Genomic DNA, 23486 nt, shown 5'->3' with positions numbered 1-23486 from the left:
TGCTGAGCCCCCATTTAATATGGTTTGGTTCTGTGTCCCCACCCAAATCTTATCTTAAATTGTAATCCCCACCTGTCGAGGGAAGGACTTGGTGAGAGGTGATTGGATCATGAAAGCAGTTTCTCCCATGCTGTTCTCATCATAGTGAGGGAGTTCTCATGAGATCTGATGGTTTAAAAGTGGCAGTTTCCACTGCCCACTCTCTCTCTCCTGACACCATGTAAGATGTGCTATGTTTCCCCTTTGCCTTCCACCATAATTGTAAGTTTCCTGAGGCCTCCCCAGCCATGCAGAACTGTGAGTCAATTAAACCACCTTTCTTTATAAGTTTTCCGGTCTCAGGCAGTTCTTGATAGCAGTATGAAATGGGCTAATACAGAGAATTGGTACTGGCAGAGGAGGGTAATGCTATAAACTGAAAATGTGGAATCAACTTTGGAACTGGGTATTAGGCCAGAGGCTGGAACCGTTTGGAGGGCTCAGAAAAAGACAAGAAGATGTGGGAAAGTTTGAAACTTCCTAGAAATGTGTTGAATGGTTTTGACCAAAATGCTGATAGTGATATGAACAATGAAGTCCAGGCTGAGGTGGTCTCAGATGGAGATGAGGAACTTATTGGGAATTGGAGTAAAGGTGACTCTTGCTATGCTTTAGCAAAGAGACTGGTGTCATTTTGCCCCTGTCCTAGAGATCTGTGGAATATTGAACTTAAGAGAGATGATTTAGGGTATCTAGTGGAAGAAATTTCTAAGCAGCAAAGCATTCAAGAGGTGACCTGGCCAATTCAGAAAGCATTCAGCCATATGTATTCACAAAGACATTATCTGAAACTTGGAACTTTTATTTAAAAGTGAAGCAGAGCATAAAACTTTTGAATATTTGCAGCCTGACCATGAGGTAGAAAAGTAACCATTTTCTGGGGAGAAATTCAAGCTGGCTGCAGAAATTTGCATTAGTAACAAGGAAATGAGTGTTAATCCCTAAGACAATGAGGAAAATGTCCCCAAGGCATTTCAGAGATCTTCACAGCAGCCCTTTCCATCAAAGGCCTGGAAGCCTAGGAGGGGAAAATGGTTTCATGGGCCAGGCCCAGGGCTCTGCTCCTTTGTGCAGCCTTGAAATTTGGTGCCCTGCATCCCAGCTGCTCTAGCTCCAGCCATGGCTAAAAGGGACCAAGGTACAGCTCCAGCCATTGCTTCAGAAGATGCAAGTCCCCAAGCCTTGGCAGCTTCTATGTGGTGTTGGGCCTGTGGGTGCATAGAAGACAAGAGTTGAGGTTTCGGAACCCCCACTTAGATTTCAGGGATGTATGAAAACACCTGGATATCCAGGCAGAAGTCTGCTGCAGGGGTGGAGATGTGCCTAAACAGAAAAGAAGTCCAGAGGTTTCCGAGTTAGTTCATTTAGTGGCTTATTAGTATAATCCTAGGTTCTTTTTATAAACTGGTTCTCCCATCAACAAGCATGAACCTGGACATGGTGCAAAAGAACCATCTCATCCATTGTCTTCTTAAAAGCAAGGGAAGACTTCCCACCTTCACATCTTACTGGCAGAGGAAGAATTAACCCTCAAACCACAAATAGAGCACCTCACCTGAATCATGTAGAGAAAAAAAACACCTGGACACAATCAAGGTTCTGTTAGCAAACATGACCAGTGAAATAGGTATACAGTAAATAACCAGTAAACAACCAGCAAGTGTCTGATCTTCCAGTTTGGAGCTTGGCATTTATTGTATACCAGCCTCACATTTTTGTGTGCCATGGAAAGTTGGGCAAAAAATTTGGATACTCATTAATGAAATGAAGGATGTTAAACATTTTTAAATTATAATTCTTGTTTTTTATATTTATAATGAAATGTTGAATGACAAAAGCCAATTGAAAAAACATGCATTGACTACAACTAAAACTATGTTTTTAAATGCACTTTAATATAAGAAAGAAAACACACCAAAATAATAAAAGTGATTGTGATTAAGGTCTTGGGACTATTGATGGTTTTTCTCCTAATTTCCAAGTCTTTTATAATATGCATAAATTCTTATATAATTTTTTAATTATAAAAATTCCAAACTCCATTCTATTTTATAAGTTTTTCTTTTAAAATTCTCATTATTATTGTACTCCAATTTTCTTTAACATCCTATAAAAGGAAATAACCTGCATAGCCTACCTGTATTCATTTTACATATGAGGCACAAATACTCTACATGAACAGGGTAATTAAATGAAATAGTCCTCTGTCATAAATGCATGCTCAATGTATCTAAACTTGCCTTTAAATGTACTCCCTCATTAAATCTGAAGAGGTTATTTCTACTATTTTTCCCACAACCACTGTAAAATTCTAATGGGCTCCATAATTATTTCCTATTTTTCAAGGCACTTTCAGATTTGTACATTAGTGACACTGAAACACTTAAGCTACTATTTTTGAAGTATTATTCACTCCTAAAGCACCTTTAAAAGGGAACTCTTAATTCTACTCTTTTTATCTCCTAATTTCTTCAAGTCCAAGAGTTAGCTTGGCTTCCAGAGTAGTTATTTGGTTTGAAATATGTCAACTCCCATTTAAGCATAAGCTGATTCTGAATATAATGTGTTCACCTGCCTTGCAGTCATTTCCCTACCACCCAACCTGCTGGCTCCACTGCTGATGCTGCCATTGCATGTCTTTTCCCTGTTGGTTTGTGAGTAGTGCCAAAATGTTCAAATCAGCCTGTCATGTGCTTTCTTCTGCTATATCCAGCCTTTATAATTTATTGTTATAGAAAACCAAGAGTGGAATTGTCACATGGTCCTTAGTTGTCAGTTCACCAGCTGGACACCTCTGTGGCCAGCAGCACCTCTGCTTGCATTTTGCTTGTGCCCACTGGGTTCATTCCACCCACTTGGCCCAGCAGGCTGCACTCAGCTTGCACTACTGACCCAAATCCCACGCATGCCAAGAGTGAGCCAGGTGCAGAGCGGTGAAGGGTGTGTGAGTGAGCACAGCGTCCAGTCACTGCTCACAACCAAGCATGCTGGCTGTGGCAGAATGGGCAGCTCTAAGTGCCAGCACAGGTACTGTGCAAGGCTGTGGCTGGACCAGGTGTACTACAAGCAGCTTCCCCTGTGGGAGCCAGGAAACACAGTGGCACCCAGAAACTTGGAGACACCAGAAACTGCAAAGTCCTAAAGAGGTTGTCCCAGCCCTGGCCCAGGGAGACCCTGGGGCTGAGCTCCCCAAAGGGCCACAGCTCTTTTCTTCTCATTGCCCACAATATGGTAAATGGGGAACATGTTTTGGCCCTATTTGTGTTAAAACTATTTCAGTCCCACCTTTCAGTGGGTCCTGAGTTCTTGTCTTGCATCCAGGAAGAATGAGATACACAAACAACTGGAGGGTGAGCAAGACAGAGAGGAGCTTCACTGGGTGACAAAACAGCTCTCAGGAGACCCAAGGTGGGTAACTCCTTTCTGCAGGCAGGTCATCCCAGTGAGTATCCGGCTGTCAGTGCAGAGGAGACCTGTGGTGGGTAGCTCTTTCCCATAGCTGGTAGTCCCAATGTCTATGTGAGTCTTGCTGGGTCTGGGGTTTTTATGGGCTCAGAAGTGAGGAAATGCGTGCTGATAGGTCCAAGGGTGGCCATGGGCAGGCCTGAAAATAGCACTATAAGTTCTCACTCTGGGTCACAGACTCCACCCAGAACTGACAGCCCAACACCCAGACTTCAAGCTGTCCCTGGCTTGAAGGTGAGGCTTCACCAGAAACCTGACCTTTTCCACCCAGGAACCTGTCTTCCTCCTGGCACCATCAACATGTCCTCCACAGTACCCAGGCTGTTTGTGTCTGTAGGCCCAAACCAAGCCAACCTCAGCCCCTCCTCAGCTACCCTCCTGTGCTCATTGGCACCCAAAGTCCAGAGGTGGCCAAGGTGGCAGGGGGCTGGTGTGTCAGTACAACCCCAAGTACATGCACACCTGGCCAGGTCATGACAGCACACTGGCTCGGCCACAGATTTTTTCTGCCCCAGAGTGGGCACTGGGAGCAGGGAGAGGCCAAGCAGTAGAAGCAGGCGTTTTCAAGCCAGCAGGGTCAAGGGGCTTCCTAGGCCCCCAGGAGCCCAGGGATGCCCAGGTCCATAGTCACAGCTGGGTAGCTGAAGCTACCCCCAAGAGCATAGAGTTCCTGCCCCACTAACTTGGCAGGGGGTGGGGCTCCCACCTGTTGCAGCCCCTGCTGGCTCCATGGAATGCACAGCCCCAGCTGTGCCTCCCCTGCTGCAACTGGTGTCTTCACAGCAGCCACTCCAGACAGACTACCACTACCATCAGAATGATGACTAATGCACCTTTATTCTTGTCCTACTATTATAGTAGTCCATTCAGTCTTCTATAACAAAATACCATAGACTGGATGGCTTATAAACAACAGAAATTTATTTCTTAAAGTTCTAGAGGCTGGGAAGTCTAAGATAAAATCGCTGACAGATCTGGTGTCTTGTGAGGGCACACTTTCTGGTTCATAAACAGAGCCTTCTAGCTGTGTCCTCACAAGGGACAAAAGGCAAGGCCACTCTTTTGTAAGATCATTAATCTCCATTGTGAGAGTTCTGCCCTCATGACCTAATCATCTCCAAAAGGCCTACCTTCTAATACCATCATATTGGGGATTCAATTTCAACGTGTGGACATGGACATACAGACCCTAGCAATTTTCATCTTTCTCTCTACAGTTCTAGAGTAGAAGAGCCTTGGAAGAGATGGAAGCAAATGTCTTCTATCTAACATGGCATTTTCTAATTCCTCCATTAAAAAACATCTTCATCACAAACCGAAATCTCTTTTCAATTCCCTTTTTTCTTTCCAATTAACCTTCCAGCCTAAGGCCCATTTTTAAAATAGCTCTTTTAATTTACCTCCCCTCCAGACCATATTTTTTGTGGTACTGTGTACTTATTGTTTTTCATTTCTCTTCAACCACATTGCCCTCTGCTTTTTTTCTTTCTTTTTTTTTTCCTTTCTATTTTTTCTTTTCACTTAGACATCACCACTATGAGTTTCTTCTCTAAGATTCTTAGTGGATCAATTTAAAAGTTGGAAGTTGTTTTGGGTTTCTTAAGTAGTCAGACCTGTTATTTAAGTAGTCAGACCTATTACTGTTAATACCATAAAACAGTAAATGTAAAACTTTTTTTTACCATTTTAGACGAAAAAGTATTTTCATGTTAAATGCTTTCAAAGAACCAAAAGCCTACACTTGTATAAAAGAAATAGAAGTATGCACAATTTCTCACAAATATGATCTTTACCAAAAATTTAGGAAAGAAACATTCTTTTATCATATAATGCTTATTTCCTTGCCAGTATGGATGGAAAAATTCCCTTTGTTCCCATTGAATGGGAAAAATATGTGCAAGCTATTCATCTGACAGGTGACTAATAGCTAGAACATATGAGGAACTCAAACAGCTCAACAGAAAAAAAAATTTCATTAACAAGTAGGCAAAGAACATCAATAGACATTTCTCAAAAGAAGACATACAAATGGCCAACACATATATGAAAATATGCTCAACATCACTAATCGTAAGAAAATGGCTATTATTAAAAAGACAAAGAAAGATGTTGGCAAGGATGCAGAGAAAAGGGAACTCTTTTTAGTGTAATTTCAACTTTTATTTCAGATTCAGCGTGTACATGTGCAAGTTTGTTACCTGGGTATATTGTGTGACACTGAGGTTTGGAATATGAATGATCCCATCACCCAGATAGTGAGCATAGTTAGTTTCAAACACTTTCCCTTCTCCCTCCCTTCCTTCTATTAGTCCCCAGTGTGTCTATTGTTGCCATTTTTATGTCCATGAGTTCCCAATCGTTAGCCCCCACTTATAAGTGAGAACATGCAGTATTTGGTTTTCTGTTCCTACATCAATTCATATAGAATAATGACCTCCAGCTCCATTTGTGTTCCTCAGTAACACTTAAACACTGTTGGTAGGAATGTACAGCCACTATGGAAAACAATATGGAGATTTCTCAAAAAACTAAAAACAGAATGACCATTCAATCCACCAATCCCACTGCTGGATATTTATCCAAATGAAAAGAAATCAATATATCAAAGATATACCTGCACTCATATGTTTATTACAGTACTATTCACAATAGCAAAGACATGGAATCGACCTAAGTGCCCATCAATGGTGGACTGCATTTTTTAAATGTGGTATATACACACCACGGAATACTATACAGCCATAAAAAGCAATGAAATTGTGTCACTTGGGGCAACGTGGATGAAGCTGGAGGTTATCGTCTTAAGTGAAATAAGCCAGGCACAAAAGACAAATATCACATGTTCACACTTACATATAGGAACTAAAAATAATTGCACATATCTAGGTAGAGAGTGGAAAAACAGATAACGGAGACTGAGAAGGATGAGTACAAAGGAGGAGGAGAATGAAGAGAAGTGTGTTAAAGGGTGAAAACATATAGTAAGATAAAAGAATAAGTTAAATTTTTGATAGCAGAGTGCCTATACTTTTAAAAATGCACTGTATTTGTGTGACAGACATCCTAAATATCCTGACTTAATTGTTACACATTAGATACATGTAAAAAATATCTCATGTACACCATTAATCTGCACAAAGGAAAAAAAATGAGAAGAAATTTATTATTAATGTTACATAACTGTGGGTTTAACAAAAGTTTAACAAAAGAGAAAAAAGAAGAAATTTCCCTTTACTGTTCATGAATACTGTATGTACACACTAATTTGGGAAGTGCTAGAAAATATAAGCACAGAACATCATTTGCTACTGCTTAGGAACTTTTATCTGTGGAATAGAATTAATACTGAGCAGAAATTAAAACTCTAAAAGGGTGGTAGATTGTTTGTAAAACTGGCTGCACTAGTTCTCCTTCCTATCCATGCCCTCAGGTAGTCTCAATGCACATCGACTCTGGGCTTTGCCATTTGACTTGTTTGAGCAATGGGGCGAGAGCAAACATGATACAAGCAGAAACACAAAGTGCTTGCCTTTCTATGCTGCCTTTTAGGAACCTACAATCATCTCAATGTAAGAAACTCAAGCTGGCCCACAAATGATGACAGACATTTAGTCATCTCTATCACTCCATAGACATCTAGGCAACTTCCAGATATGTGAGTGAGTCCATCCTACACCTTTCAGCCCAACTCACCAACCCAAATCAGAAAAACTACCCAACTTACCAAAGGATTATGAAAAATAATAAATGTTTATTGTTTTAAGCCACAAGGTTTGCGGGTGTTTTGTGATAAAGAAAAAAACAGCTGAGAAAGAAATTTGTTCTAACGTATAATGAAATCTAAAACAAGTAGCACTGACTCTAAGACCAGGTAGCAAGCAGAGCCTGGAGAAGAAGCAAAGAAAATTTTAGCCAAGTCTAAAAACTGGCAAATAAATAGTTAGCAGAGGCTGGAAATGCAATGAAGAATCTGCTCTAGCAGGCTGGAAAATGAATCCCACATTATGTAATAAAGAAATAATTGGCAAAACTATCACATATGGTAAACTAGGAAGATAGTTCTAATGAACTAATGAAATTGCAGATCTTGGTAGGATGATTTGCAGGTACTGAGTGTCAATTGGCTTATTTTAGCTGATTATGATATGGTAAGAGAAGAGATGGATGAATTAGTAGAACTGTTTGGTTTCAAGCAGAATTTAGAGGTATATAGAGGAGCCAGAACGTACTGGATGGGACAATAAAACAATAAAATTAGACAATGTCTCATTTCCAGTCTCTTAAGCCAGTAAAAGATCCTCAAAGTATTAAAACAGCCCCAAGATAAAGATCAAATCAAGTTGCCCCTGCAAGCCCATTTGTAAGATTTAAGGCAGTGATTAATGGGTCCTCTCAGCTATGCAAAGTGCTTGCATTAAAATAATTGTTCCACAGCAGCCTGACATGGCTCCCAAAATAAAAGAGAGGCTTGTCTCAGAATTGTACATGGAACTTTCATTAAATGGAGTAGATCTGAAACAGACCCTTATAGAAACCCACAGAGATTTCAGGAGAGTTGTGCTAATGAAAGTTACGTCAACTTGGACTAAAATAGACTTGAGACCCCCAAAAATAAAGAGAGGCCTCTGGGCTCCCAGCTTTCTATGAGAAACAGGCTGAAAAGGTTACTCAGCTGCAAATACTAGCCATTTTTATGGAAATCAAGGGCATCTTAGGAAGTGACACTAAGAGACATGAAGAACAATGGACTAGGGAGCCACTCCCAGGAAATAGATCCTAGCTCTGATCCCAAAGGCAAAGCTCTGTGGCAGCATGTGTCTATTTAGATTGCAGAACTGCTGTGGACTGGTAAGTGCTATGTGATTCCTGTTATTCTCTTTTCTCTTTTGAACATAAATATCTATTGTGATTATCCTGGTTCTATTTTTTTTTTTTTTTTTTTTTTTTTTTTTTGAGATGGAGTCTCACTCTGTCACCCAGGCTGGAGTGCAGTGACGTGATCTCAGCTCACTGCAACCTCCTCCTCCCGGGTTCAAGTGATTCTTCTGCCTCAGCCTCCCGAGTAGCTGGGACTACAGGCGCCCACCACCATGGCTGGCTAATTTTTGTATTTTTAGTAGAGACGGGGTTTCACCATATTGGCCAGGCTGGTCTCAAACTCCTGACCTCGTGATCCACCCGCCTCAACCTCCAGAAGTGCTGGGATTACAGGCATGAGCCACCGCGCCCAGCCTCCTGGTCCTATTTTACCAGGGGGCCATATGACCTTTTTTTTTAATTCCTAAGTCTTTGGATCACGAAGCTCTCCACCAAAGGAGCCTATCAACCCATCCCAGATCCTGAACCACCTTCTGAAGCTTTTTCACTGAATCCCACTACTCACATTTCCTCGTTCCCAGCTTCATCCCTGACCCTTACTCCTGCCAGATCCTCCCAGCTCTCCATGGGCATTTAGAAGTTGCTATCTCAGAAGATGCCCCAATACGCCTTACACCTTTAGCCTCTGAACCTATTCCAAGCCCCCTGATTTGACTTGATGTCCAGATACCCACATTTTGGCTTCCTATGAGACTCATGGTAACTCCACCCTTCTTCGACATGTGAATCAATGTAACTAATGACTATCAAACATTTGCTTTGTGAAAGGCCTAGTGCCTGTGGCACGGCATATCAAGTAAGATTTCCTCTCTCTAAAGCTTAGAGACAAAGCCATGCATGTGCTATAGATGCTGTGGTGGATTATTTGCAAAGATGGCATCAATAATTCCTCCCATCCCTATAGGCATGCATCCTATGGAATGAGACCTTGTAGCTCCTCTTATCAAGCTCCTCCTTGTAGCTCCTCTTATTTTGCCACCCCTTAAATTTTGGCTGGTCTGTGAGTTACTTGGACCCACAGAATGCAACAGAAATGGCATTGCAAGACATCCGAGCCATGACATCAAGAGGCCTTGCAGATTCTTCTCTCACCCTCTTGGAAGGTGATGCTACCATGTGGGGAAGCTCAAGCTAGGATAAGTTCACATGCAACAGAGATGAGCCAGCCCAACTTAAGCCAACGCAGATAACTAAAGATACATGGGTGACCCCAAGTGAGACCAGCAGACCACCTGTCTGATACTAGCCCCAACTTCTGACACAGAATCATGAGCAAATAAAATGATGGCTGTTTTAGACTATTAAATTTGGGGCGGTTTGTTATACAGCAAGAGGTAACTATTACAGAAGCATAGAGGAAAAAGAGATTAACTCTGTGAGAACATTACTTATGCTTTCAAGAGTTGATTGCATGTTTTTAACAGGTTTTTATTTAACCAAACGAGTTTTTTACTGGTTAGGTCTCAGGCTGGATTACAAAGGGAAAGAATGGGGGCTGGAGAATCAACATTAAATAGACCAGTCCTGCCTGGGAGCTAGCCTGGGATAGGGAGGGAGTGGTCACTTCCTCAAAGCTGCTTCTGATTTTCACCCTTCTCACCCCCAGTTGTGGACCCACAAATTATCAAGCTTCTCTCCATCTCACCCCCAGTTCTTACACATTATTTTCAAGAACTAGTGTAGCGTATTAACAATGACTCCTACGTTAGTGACAGCCAAGCAAGGAAGGGACAGGACTGGGGTGGAGGCTTCCTGCATAGAAGTAGATCCATTTGATGTACATAAAAGACACCAGCATTATTTTAACCAGGTAATAAGATTTGGCATAAAAAAAAAAAAACGCTTATCTCACTCATTCTTTTACTTTCCAAATAAAGGTATTTTTCTGCTCTCTGCTGAAATTTGTTTTCTGTCTTAAGCACACAAAAGGAAGAGTATCTGCCATCTCCATCAAACAATATGAAATGAATATTTTAAAGTTCATGAAGCAAGAAAAAGTCATTATCCTAGTCTATTCTTGTACAAGAGTTTCAAACAATAAGCCCATTCTGTCCAGAAGTGACAGAAGAACTACTATTGAAGATAATTAACACTAGAAATAATCTACAAAGAATGCACAGGGTAACATAAAAGCCCAAAAGAGGAGTCATGCCCCAAAATCTAGGAAGGGAGCAACACCGCTCTTTATAACCGAAAATAATGGTAACTGCCTTCCCAAGAAGTGCTAGCCAGGATCTGGGGTCCATAAGTTTGGCATGAGCCATCTATAATTTTCCCAAAGAAAGGATAATATGCCCATAGAGTAAATTCTAGGCAAAGGAAAAATAAAGTACTAACTACAGGCAATTGCCTTCTGCCTTTCAAGGGATTTTTCTTGGGCTTTTCTGAGAAAGGTGTGTAAACTGTGAAGGGAGCTGAGGTGGTCAGGGTAATGGAAAGATTCTGGATATGGAGTGGGAATAAAAAAAGAATTGAGACAAGGTGAGTCCTGAGTTGGGAATATTTTGCATGTTGGAGGAATGTGAATCACTGATGGTCAGAAGGCAGGCTGTGGGTTGACTGCAATAATGAACATAAATTCTTTTTATCCCAGTATGCATGATCCTTTGCAACATCTCCTTAGAACAGAGAGGTCTAATGGAGAATTTTTAAGCCATATGAATCCTCTTTCCTGTCTCCTTTTAAAGCCTTCAGCAAACCTGTTATCTGATTATTTGAATATTACATTAGGGCTTTTTATGGAAATACATGCCTCAGAAAGGGTATGGGACAAAAGCATAGGCTACTTAATTACATTTGGGTTGAATTAATTATGGTTTTATCCATAAATCCCTCTCTAGTCTCCTGTAACTCTGGATTAGAGTGCCTAGGTCAGAAATAGGCCCCAGTTACCTGACCCTTCTTCCTTTGCTTCACTTCCTCTAGGCCTCCTGCAGCAGGGAAGTGGGGTGAGGCTCCTCTTCCTGGGCATGGGCCCACCTCTCCCACTGCATGAGAGGGAGGATTGAAAAAGAACAAAGCAGAGAATTTCAAACAGAAAGTGGACAGAGGAAAAAAGGAAGAACTTGAAACTTCTTCACACCTTTCTTTCCCCCACTTTTTTTTATGCCACTTTCTCAAAAGCCTAGCCTCCATATATACCTCAATCTTCTTAGAACTCTCTGTCCTGTTCCATTAGGTTACTTCTCTATTCTTACACAAGAACCTTGCTGTTTTTATTATTATAGCATTGTAATATGCTTTAACTTCTGATCAGACGAACTCCCTCCAACTTTGCTCTTCTTTTCAAAGTTGACATAGCTTTTCTTAAAATCTTATTCATTCCTCCATTCAAATTTATTTTTAATTGAATTTATATTCTACTCTATTTTATGTGTATTAAGCATTTGGTGTCCTAAGGAAACCTTCTTCACAGAAGAGAATGCCCTGGGTAGAACAAAATACAGCAGCACATTGAAGTGGATAAATCAGAAACATGGAAGTTTGACTACCACCCAACAAAAGAACAATAAAATTACTTTTATGAACCTAAAAATCTAATTCTAGAGCATGATGAGTCCACTGAGGTGCAGCTGCCCCATGAGATCCTTCCACGAACAGCTTCTCCCTTACCTTATTGTACTGAAGTTCCTAGCATATTGAACAAAAAACTCCTCAGGGTCTGAAGGAGAGCTTAGTGCCAGTCACCACAGGCCAGCTCTATGGTGGTGGCAATATTAAAGGACCTTATCTGAGCACCCTTTTAGATTAATTACCCTCAGGGGAACCTCAGTCATAAAAGGAAAATCCTGATGTACTTACTCTAAAACACTTTATTTTGTGTTAGTTGCATTTACTGCTTTTACAGCAAATTTTCCTTCCTAGTTCTGCTTGGCTTAAGGTAATTTGCGTATGTTTCTTTTTCAGAAGATCTATGGGGAAAAATGACTTGGGTTCAAACCTTAACTAAGAGTAGTATTTTCCTTTAGATTTTCAGATTCAAGATGGTAGCTTGAGCCCACAGATTGACCTCTAAACTCCATTAGAAGAACCAAGGATATCTAAAAACTAAAATATCTGTAGCAAAGCTGGAATACAGAGGAGGGTGCCAACAGAAAGTTAAAATGCGGCAGAATAGGATCAGATTGAAATAAAAGCCCATCAGTGTGGAAGAGGAAACTCCTTACACAGGCAACGAAGATCTGGTGAGGAGCACTGAGTCGCTTTCTCCGACAAATCCTGAGGGGGCATGGGAATCTTGTAGAACCCACAACAACCATTGGTTTCTCTGACGGAAAGAACATTTTTCTCCTCTCCCCTTTGGTCCCCGTTTTCCCTTCCTCAACTGTTATTAGTATTTATTTGTTTGATTGCTTATTCAACAAATATTTGTTGAGCATCTCTTCTGAGCCAGGAACTGTTCTAAAGACTGAGGATACAGCAAGGAACAAAGAAGACAAGGTCCAAGCTCTCATGAAGAAAATATTCTAATGGAGAGACAAACAATAAAAATACCAGAAAACACCTGATGATGATAAATATTCTAAAAACATTAACAGTGATTTGTTAAAGGTTTTCTGTCAGGCTTCCTTACATTAGTTAGTCAGGAATAACCACCCTGAGGAGGTAATATTTAAACTAAATATCAGAGAGCACAGGGAACAGCATTCCGGGCAGAGGAAACAGGTGGTGCAAAGGCCTTGTGGCACAAACCAGCTTGGCATGTTTCCAGTCTCAGCGTAGACATCACTTCCTCTAATGCATTTTCCCAGTCCAACGCCGCACCCACCCACCGCCCCCCGCCCCCCACGCACACACCAGGCTGGATTCTGTGTTCTCAAAGCACCCTGTTCTTCCTTTACTCCAGTATTATCACACTGCTGAAATTGCTTACCAACTTGCCCACAATGCCCTGTAGAGTTACTCTCTAAGGGCAGAGACTGTGTGGTATTCTCAGCACCCAAGAATGTCTAGACATGGAAGATATCTAATCAGTATTGTCTAGCAAATGAATGTCTAGCAAATCAGTTCCTCTGAGTCCAAGTCTAGTCCTCTTTCCACTGTGAAACATCACCTCTCCAATAAGTGAAGACTACTGTTGGAGTAGAACCTCATTTTTATTATTTTATATTGACTTCTTCCATCTTGGAATTTCCACCTGTTCATACCTGGGTAATAATTACATTTCTATTCTCCTTATTAGGCTCTTAAATATTATTGGGAACAATGTAGAGATGTTGCCTAGTCTACTTTTATGTTTTAAATTTTCAAGAAATAACTTCCCTAGTTTTCTTAATATAATTTCCCCCTATCATCACCTCTGTAAACAGCAGCCAAAAATACCTCCATACACTTGTTTCTACCAACTAAATGACATATTTCCCTCATGCTTCCTTCTGCTTTTTCCCTTCCTTTGATAAAGCCCAATTTATGACTTTATTATCATGATTATTCTGATTTTTGAATCCCCAGTCACTTTCCTCAGATAATCATGCCTTTATCATTCCACTCTGCTAGCAGCTGCCTGTATGTTGACTTTACCCTTGGTACCCTAAATTCAAACTCATTCACTCTGCAGTCCCCAGACCAAGTTATGCCACATTCAGACACAGCAACCAGAGTGCTCCCAGGTGCCTTCTGCAATAAACACTGCAATCAAGTCATTTGATTTTACTTTCTCAGGTTCCTAGGCTCATAACTCTCTTCTGCATATACAAGAGTCTAATAAAAGAAAGAAATTTGCAATGCCTACAGCATTACAGCATAGATACTCAAAAATGAGAGAGAGCTGTTATCACTCCACAATCTCAGAGCTTGCACCATCAATGCTTTCTGCAATCTCACGCACCTCCACAAACATTGTCTCATTTGCCACTCATAGCATTTCATGGTGCATCTAAATGGTATTACTTGATCCCTATTTAAAAAATCAAAAAACTGTAAAAATCAGAGAAATTAAGAGAATGGCCCAAATGCAGCTAGAATTTGATGACATTTATTCATTTATTCAACAACATTCATTAGCACCTACTGTAAGCCAGACCCTAGTCTAGGTGTTGGAGATAATTTCATTGAACAAGGCAAATAACATCCCAACTCTCATAAAACTTACATTCTACTGGAGAGACAGCTTATAAAAAAGTAATCACTCATTCCATAAGGCATTTTCACAAAATGCTAAGTGCTATTTTTAAATGTGTATACTATGATAGAGTGCCAGGACAAGAGATGGAGGTGGGTGCTACTTGAAATTGGATGGTCAGAAAGAACCTCTTTGAGGTGAGTTGAGACCTGGAGGAGCCAGTCGTACAAAGATACGAGAGAAAAGAGTTCCAGGCAGAGGGAAAGCAAGTGCATGGCCTGGCCTGGAGGTGGGAAAAAGCTGAGTGTTTCAGGGACAGAACTAAGAGACTGCTTTTGAGGCTCAATCATTTGAGTCAAAATCTCTGTGATTCCCTAGGTCTTTTCTTCATGGTCACAAGATGTCTGTGGCGGTTTCAGCAGCATGTCTACATTCATGCAGAAGGAATGGAGAAGGGCCAGTGATAGCCACATCATCTCCTTTCAACAAAAGATTTTTTAAAGATTCTCAGAAAGCCTCTTGCAGAATTTTATTTGGTGTTATAGGCCCGAAGTAGTTAATAAACACTCCCCACCCACCCATCCAGCAGTGAATTAGGCAAGGAAAGTACAGTCATGACTGGCTTAGATTACTATAGCTCCATTATCTGGGAATATTGGTGCTCTGAAAAAAAAATCAAAATTATGTCGGGAAAAGGGGAGGAAATGACTATTAGGCGGCCATAATAGTGACTACTATGGTGGAAAGGAGAAGATGAGGTCAGAGAGATATGGAGGTATCAGATAATATTGGGCCTTGTAAAACCATGGTAAAGAGTTTAGATTTTTTTCCAAGTGCAATGCAAAATCATGAAAGAGGTAAGTAAAAGTGTGACATGGTCTGATTTGCATCTTTAAGAGTGTGGTTGCCATTTAGAAAATAAATTGTAGAAAGCAAGAATAGAAACACGGACTTTGATTAAGAGACACTTGCAATGCTATAGGCAAGAGATGATGGTGGCTTACTAGGGTAGTAGCAGTAAAGGTACAGAGAAGTGGTGGACTCAAAACATACTTTTTAAGTTATAACTGGAAGGACTTGCTGACATCATATGGGGGTTTAGGCAAGAAAGAAACAAACCAAAAGCTATGGTCTGATCCTCACAAATCCTTTATAACAGTATTTGCAAAGACTGATAAGCAGACTCAGAGAGAAAAATAATAATAATAAGAGCCATGCTTTGGAAATGTTAAGCCTGTGACGCTATTAGACATCCAAGTAGTGATCTCAGACCACAACTATAGTAGATGCTGTGATGTGCTGCCCAGTTTTCTCTTCAAGATCAAGATAGTAATTCCCTCAGCTTCCAGAAGTGATTTGCAGATGACTCATAGCTGAGTTCCTACCTGGATATTGCACTTGGCCCAAGGAAACTGTTCTGTCCAAGGTTACACATTCTCCCTGAGAGTGGTCCATATCTAATGGTTAGTTGATGCAGGCAAGCATTGGATTGACTACTTTGAAGGGACATCCAATGCCAGAGTTCCTTATGGGGATGGCTGAGGTTTTGCTGTGACTGTGTTGTCCCTCATCTTCTCCCTCTGCCCAAATCTGCTTCCTTCATTTTTTCAAAAGTGTTCTTCCCAACATCATTCTCCAATGAACTTTGTGCGTACCTGACCTAGGACACTTGATGTCAGGGGCAATGGAAAAAAATAGAACCTGAGGCCGGGCGCGGTGGCTCACGCCTGTAATCCCAGCACTTTGGGAGGCCAAGATGGGTGGATCATGAGGTCAGGAGATCAAGACTATCCTGGCTAACACGGTGAAATCCCATCTCTACTAAATATACAAAAAGTTAGCTGGGCGTGTTTGCAAGCGCCTGTAGTCCCAGCTACTCAGGAGGCTGAGGCAGGAGAATGGCGTGAACCCAAGAGGCGGAGCTTGCAGTGAGCCAACATTGCTCCACTGCACTCCAGCCTGGGCGACAGAGCGAGACTCCATCTCAAAAAACAAACAAACAAACAAACAAACACAGAACCTGAAAATGGGATCTTTAAGCTGGCCCACCTGCTAACTGGCCGGCCATAAAGACCCCATCACTGGTGGCAGATGCATTACTGAAGTCCCTGGTCTTTGGTAGGGGTTGGTTAACTTGCTTAAATTTTCACTGGTAGTGAACCAGGAGGAGACAGTGGCAGAAAGGAATGCACTCACAAGTTTACTATATCTCAGGCATTTGAGAAGTAGTAATTATAAGGGCAATGGAATCAGATGGCTATTGCTGAGTGCTATCAATGAGTAGAGAAAGACAGTGAAAAGCTGAGGGTAATTAATCACCAATTCCAGGTGAATTATGAAAATCAAAGGGTCTAACTGATAACATATGAAAACGTTGTTATATCCTGCAGCCAAAAAGTAGAAAAGCTGAGAATTGGGTTCAGAAGTTAATTACAAGGTTAGAAGAGCTCAAGACAAGGTTGAATTCTCAACCTTGCAAGGTCTACTGTGCCGAGAGTTCTGGCTGGGGAGAGTCCTAAAACTTGGGATCTGGACATCTAAGCTGACGTACTTTAAAACCTTGGAACCCCAAATTCCCCTCCAGAAGTGTCCTACTATCCCATGTTGAAGGTTAGAACTTCCCCATTTCTTGCAAATAAGGGAAGTAGAGATGCCACTACCTTGCAGGACAATATGAACCCCACTCACGATTCACCCTGGCACCTTCCTTCCTAGTCAGTAACTAAGACCAGTAATCAAGTCAAAATATAGCTCATCTATGCTGGGTGTGGTACTTCAAGCTTGTAATCCTAGCACTTTGGAAGGCTGAGGTAGGCCGATCTTTTGAGCTCGGGGGTTTGAAACCAGCCTGAGCAACATGGCAAAACCCCCTCTCTACAAAAAAAATACAAAAATTAACTAGGTGCAGCGGCTCACACCTGTAGTCTCAACTACTTGGGGGTGCTGAGACAAGAGGATCACTTGAGCCTGGGAGGCGGAAGTTGCAGAGTTGCAGTGAGCCAAGATCATCACACCACTGCACTCCAGAGCATGGGTGACAAAGTGAGTTCCTATAAAAATATATATATATATCCCATCCAGAAAATAGTGGGCCTGTTATAGGGAAAGGCATCACTCCCTGAAGGAACTACAGGACATAGTCAACATTTACCAGCAGGGGCCAGGAGCAGATATATGGGGCTGGATCCAAAGGGAGCTTTATTGGAAAAGACTGGGGAATAAAACATAAATCTGTATAAAGGATATAGGATTTAACACCCTTTCAAGGATCCAAGGATATGAGACAAACATGCTGAGCTAGCTCCTGGATGCTTAGAAAAACTGATGACTCACAGAAATGTTAGAATTGCCATGATAGATGATAGACAAATGGATCAAAAGACTCAAAGAAATGGACATGCTGGAGTGGATATACCACTAAGGCCAGTAACTTGTCAGCCAAGTATATTCTGCTTGAGCACCAGAAGAACGCTCTATTTAAAGCAGTAAGGAGAGGATTAAAAATGCTGGTGAGAAAAGAACCAGCATTGTGGAGAAGCACAATGATGGCTGTCCTTCGTAAGCCAGGGGTAGCAGAAAGATATACCATCATGTAACGTGGCTCCCTAATGACATAGAGGATGATAGAATCCCCAAACAATCAAGACCAGGAGGTACACTTGACGCTTAATCAGAAGCAATGCAGGTGGCATGGTCAGAGTGAGATCCAGAGGAGCTTCATCTATGGAGAGCAATGGGAGATGGTTCACAGAACACAGAGTCCTTGCGCCTGTGCACAAGATAGATAAGCAGCTAATAGACATATTTGCTATGAAGTCAGGGGAGAAAAGCAAGAAGGAATCATCAAGAGGACGAGAGAAGCTACTCTAATAAAAACATTATGATCTCTTTTCAATTTCAATTTCTGGATCTGAGTCTGTTTTTCAAACACAGAAACTCATTGACTGAAGGAGAGACTGGGTCTTCAGGAGAAAAGACCCGGAAACACCAAGGCAATTGTATATAGTATGATTATGTATATGATTACCCAGATCATTTGCCAAGTGGACCTATGATCATATATTAGGGTAACCATACATTGGAGAAAGGGAAATACCAGGACATTCTGAGTCCTACTAGACATAGGCTCCAAGTCATACTGGGCCCCAGTGAAATGTTGTATTGACCCCACTTCTATTCCAGGTCTACCTAATGATGAATACATTAGGTTCAAGAACCCACCTAATGGTAATTTCCTCAGTCCTACCAAAATACCAACATAGGTCAGGCGCAGTGGCTCTCGCCTGTAATCCCAGCACTTTGAGAAGCCAAGGCCAGCCCAGGAGCTTGAGATCAGCCTGGGAAATGTGGTAAAATCTGTCTACAAAGAAATAGAAAAATTAGGGACATGATAATATGCATGTGTAGTCCCTGCTACTTGGGAGGCTGAGGAAGGAGGATTGCTTGAGCCTGGGAGATCGAAGCTGCAGTGAGCTATGATAGCACCACTGTACACCAGCGGAAGTGACAGAGCAAGACCCTGTCTCAAAATGATGATGATGATGATGATAATAATAATAATAATAATAATAATAAGAAGAAGAAGAAGAAGAAGAAGAAGAAGAAGAAGAAGAAGTAGAAGGAGAAGGAGGAGGAGGAGGACGAGGAGGAGGACGAGAAGAAGAAGAAAGAAGAAGAGGAATAAGAAGAAGAAGGAGAAGAAGAAGAAGGAGGAAGAGAAAGAAGAAGAAAGAAGAAAGAAGAAGAGGAAGAGGAAGGAGGAGGACGAGGAAGGAGGAGGACAAGGAAGGAAGAGGATGAGGAAGGAGGAGGACGAGGAAGGAGGAGGACGACAAAGAGGAGGAGGACGAGGAGGAGGATGAGGAGGAGGAAGAAGAAGAAGAAGAAGGAAGAAGAAGAAGAAAGAAGAAGAGGAGGCAGAATTCCCACATTGGTTTCTTGGCCTCAGGGTTAAGTACTTCCATAATGTGGAAGGCCAAGTGGGAGCCTCTGAGCGCCCCAACCTAAACCAGCTGAATTTTGTCTTGCTGGGGGAAAGTCTGTCTTTTGTTCTATTCAGGCCTTCAACTGATTGGTGAGGTGCACCCACATTATGGAAGGCAACCAGATTACTCAAAGTCTAGCCATTTAAATGTTCATCTCATCAAAAAAACACGCTCACAAAAATATCCAGAAAGATGTTTGACCACACATCCAGGCACTGTGGCCCACCCAAGTTAACACAGAAAATTCACACCCTTTATGAAATTTGTACTTCCTATCTCTGGAACTTTGACTCCTGCAGGTTCAGAAGAAAAATCATGTACCAGAGGACACAGCAAAAATGACATTAATCATTAGGCTACAGCTGCAACTCAGCTTCTTCAGGTTTCTTGTGCCAAAAGACTAGCAGGTAAGGAAAGGACATCATCCTGGCAGGAGTAATTGGCCCTGATCAGTGGAACAAGTGAGGGGTGTCCTTAGACAAGAGAGACAGGGAAGGACATGTCTGACATCCAGGTGGTCCCCTAGGGTGTTTCGGTACTCTCTTGACTAACTTTGATGGTAAATGAACAAGTGCAGCTGATATAAGATATGAAAGGAATGGTGACCAGAGGTTCAGACCAGAGGTCCCGGTCACCCCACCTGGTAAACCACCTAGAACAGCAGAAGTTCTGGGGGTGAAGGGAACATAGAGGAGGAAATGATGAGTAGCATTTGCATCACTGAGACCAGCTGCAGCAGTGGAGGACGTAGTTCATGTCACTAACCTTTCTCTTGTAAGTTTCTCAAAAAAAAAAAAAAAGGAACCAAAGAGAATCCTAGAAGAGCTATTCCTGGAAGGGATAAATTTATTATATCAAGGAAGTGGACCCAAGTGCACAACAGGTGAAATCTGACATGCTCTGGTGCACCACCTAGATATTCCCTCCTGAACCAAGGTGCTCACTTTTGCAGGTGACAAGCATTTTGCTTGCTCACAGCAGGATATCTAAAAATTGCTCTTAGCTGAAGGAGCTACTTGGCTTCCAGTTTACTCCTCCTTCAGCTCCCATCTAATGACTGGTCAGTGCAAAGACACAAAGGCCAAACCCCTGCCTCTACTAAGAATACTTCCAGCGGGGCATGGCGGCTCACACCTGTAATCCTGCTCTTCGAGAAGCTGAGGTGGAAGGATCACTTGAGGCCAAGAGTTCAAGACCACCCTGGACATTATAGCAAGACCCTGCCTCTCAAAAAAAATAAAAATTAAAACTTAGCTGGGTGTGATGGTACACAGCTGTGGTCCCAGCTACTTGGCAAGCTGAGAAGGGAAGATCAATTGAGTCCAGGAGTTTGAGACTACAATGAACTATGACTGCACCACTGCACTCCAGCCTAGGCAACACAGCAAGACCCTGCCTCAAAAAAACAAAGAAACAAACAAACTTCTGGAAGAGCTTTCTAGCTCCAGCACTGGGCTGAGGCTTTTGTTGTAATTACATAGTTCAACTTGTCCCTCTGCACAAACCTGCTTTCTTCATTCCCTCACAGGAGTTATACCCAAGAGCACACCTCGATGAACTTTCTGCACGCAAATCTCCATTTCAAAGTTGTTTCTCAGATAACTTCTCCTCCCTCTTTCCTCTCTCCGGCCCCTTCTCCTTCTGCACCTCAGGAAACACCAACTCACTTCTTAGGTTCAAAGTTGCAAAATCTAACTTTTAAACACGAACAGTAATGAATAAACTGTAGGAAGAAATGGCAATAGTGTTTGATTAAATTAGACTAAAAAATGAAGAAAAGTTGCTATTGCTTGCATTTTCCATGACAAAGTAAACAGCAAGCCTGTTAAAACCAGAGGTGACCTAGTTACCACTGTGTGTGTACATCCAAAAACAAGAAGCAGCCACCTCTCTCATCCTTCTTTCTGTGGTAGAAGAACTTTTAAACCCAAGAGAAAGCGGAGAGAATGCAAAGGATTTCTAATTACATTTTTAAAAGTGGGAATTAAATAAGGACTCATTAACAGTTTACGGAGAAATTAGCTCAGAAGTTCTAGAAAAACAACACTAAAAATGTTAACTCTTGTTTATTCTGCATGCTAAGATTTAAAGTGACTTTATGCTATTTGTCTTCGTGCTTTTGAAAAATGTTTAAGACCACTCTAGTCATAAGAGCCTCTTTAACCATCATTTGCACAAAGTTGTCTATCTCTTTTCATAAAATGTACAGCATTGATATAAAAGGCCTAGGTAATTATATATACACATATATTCATATATCTTTGATGAGTAAGATACCTTGAAATTCATCCTGAGGGTTCTCTTCTCCCTCTCTAATTTGACCACATATCTTTTTTTTTTTTTTCTTTTTTGAGATGTAGTCTGATTCTGCCACCCAGGTTGGAGTGCAGTGGCACAATCTCCACTCGCTGCAACCTCCACCTCCCGGGTTCAAGCCAAACTCATGCCTCAGCCTCCTGAGTAGCTGGGACCACAGGCTTGTGCCACTATGACAGGCTATTTTTGTATTGTTATTAGAGACAGGGTTTCGCCGTGTTGCCCAAGATGGTCTTGAACTCCTGGCTTCAAGTGATCTGCCCACCACAGCCTCTCAAAGTGTTGGGATTACAGGCATGAGCCACCACACCCAGTGACCACGTATCTTTCTACCACTGTGGCTTTTATTACTGCAGCTCTGGTTCACAACCCTCCCCACCCAGCCTCCAACACCACTAACTCCTCTCTTCTTTAGTCCCACCCCCTTCACATCTACTATCCCCACAGCCATAGGTGACTTCCCCTCAGGGACTTCTTCAAGATCTCCCTGTCTTCCTCTCCAAGGTCACCCTCAACCCTCTCTGGAGGGTGAACTGCTTACAGCTCCACATTGCAAAGCAAGCTGTTGCTCCCAAGTTTCAACAGTGAGTCTGCTTTGGGAGGCCAAGCCAGGCAGATCACTTGAGGTCAGGAGTTCGAGACCAGCCTGGTCAACATAGTGAAACCCCGTTTCTACTAAAAATACAAAAAAAAATTACCTGGGTATGTTGACACCTGCCTGTAATCCCAGCTACTCAAGAGATTGAGGAAGGAGAATCGCTTGAACCTGGGAGAGGCAGAGGTTGCAGTAAGCCAAGATCACTACACTGCCCTCTATCCTAGGAAACAGAGCAAGACTCCGCCTCAAAAAAAAAAAAAAAAAAAGAAAAAGAAAAAAAAAAAAAAAAAAGAAAACTGTGAGTCTACTGATTTGTCAGTTTATTTAAGTTTGTATTCTGAAAAGGAATTAAAGTGGGCACTTTTTTTATTAAAGTTCTGGGATACATGTGCAGAACGTATAGATTTGTTACATAGGTACATGTGTCCCATGGTGGTTTGCTGCACCCATAAACCCATCCTCTACATTAGGTATTTCTCCTAATGCTATCCCTCCCCTTGCCCCTCACCCCCTGATAGGCCATGGTGTGTGACGTTCCCCTCCCTGTGTCCATGTGTTCTCATTGTTCATCTCCCACTTATGTGTGAGAACATGCGGTGTTTAGTTTTCCATTTTTGTGTTAGTTTGCTAAGAATGATGGTTTCCAGCTTCATCCATGTCTCTACAAAGGACATGAACTCATTCATTTTATGGCTGCGTAGTATTCCATCGTGCATACGTGCCACATTTTCTTTATCCAGTCCAACATCGGTGGGCATTTGGGTTGGTTCCAAGTCTTTGCTATTGTGAACAGTACTGCAATAAACATACATGTCCATGTGTCTTTAGAGTAGAATGATTTATAATCCTTTGGGTATATACCCAGTAATGGGATTGCTGGGTCAAATGGTATTTCAGGTTCTAGATCCTTGAGGAATCACCATACTGCCTTCCACAATGGTTGAACTAATTTACACTCCCACCAACAATGTAAAAGCGTTCCTTTTTTCTCCACATCCTCTCCAGCATTTGCGGTTTCCTGACTTTTAATGATTGCCATTCTAACTGGTGTGAGATGGTATCTCATAGTGGTTTTGATTTGCATTTCTTTGATGACCAGTGATGATGAGCTTTTTATGTTTGTTGGCCACATTAATGTCTTCTT

General features: G+C 41.8%; 1 pseudogene; it reads left to right on the top strand.

The window, feature by feature from the left end:
- The first annotated feature begins 10075 nt into the window (after nt 1-10075).
- Nucleotides 10076-23486, top strand: part of LOC126959147 (ATP synthase F(0) complex subunit C2, mitochondrial-like) — a 38290-nt pseudogene continuing 24879 nt past the window's right edge.

This window comes from Macaca thibetana, chromosome 7 (genome assembly GCF_024542745.1).
Source record: "Macaca thibetana thibetana isolate TM-01 chromosome 7, ASM2454274v1, whole genome shotgun sequence".
NCBI classification, from domain to species: Eukaryota; Metazoa; Chordata; class Mammalia; order Primates; family Cercopithecidae; genus Macaca; species Macaca thibetana.
Note: the sequence above shows the minus strand (reverse complement) of the source record. Positions and strands in the feature narration are given on the sequence as shown.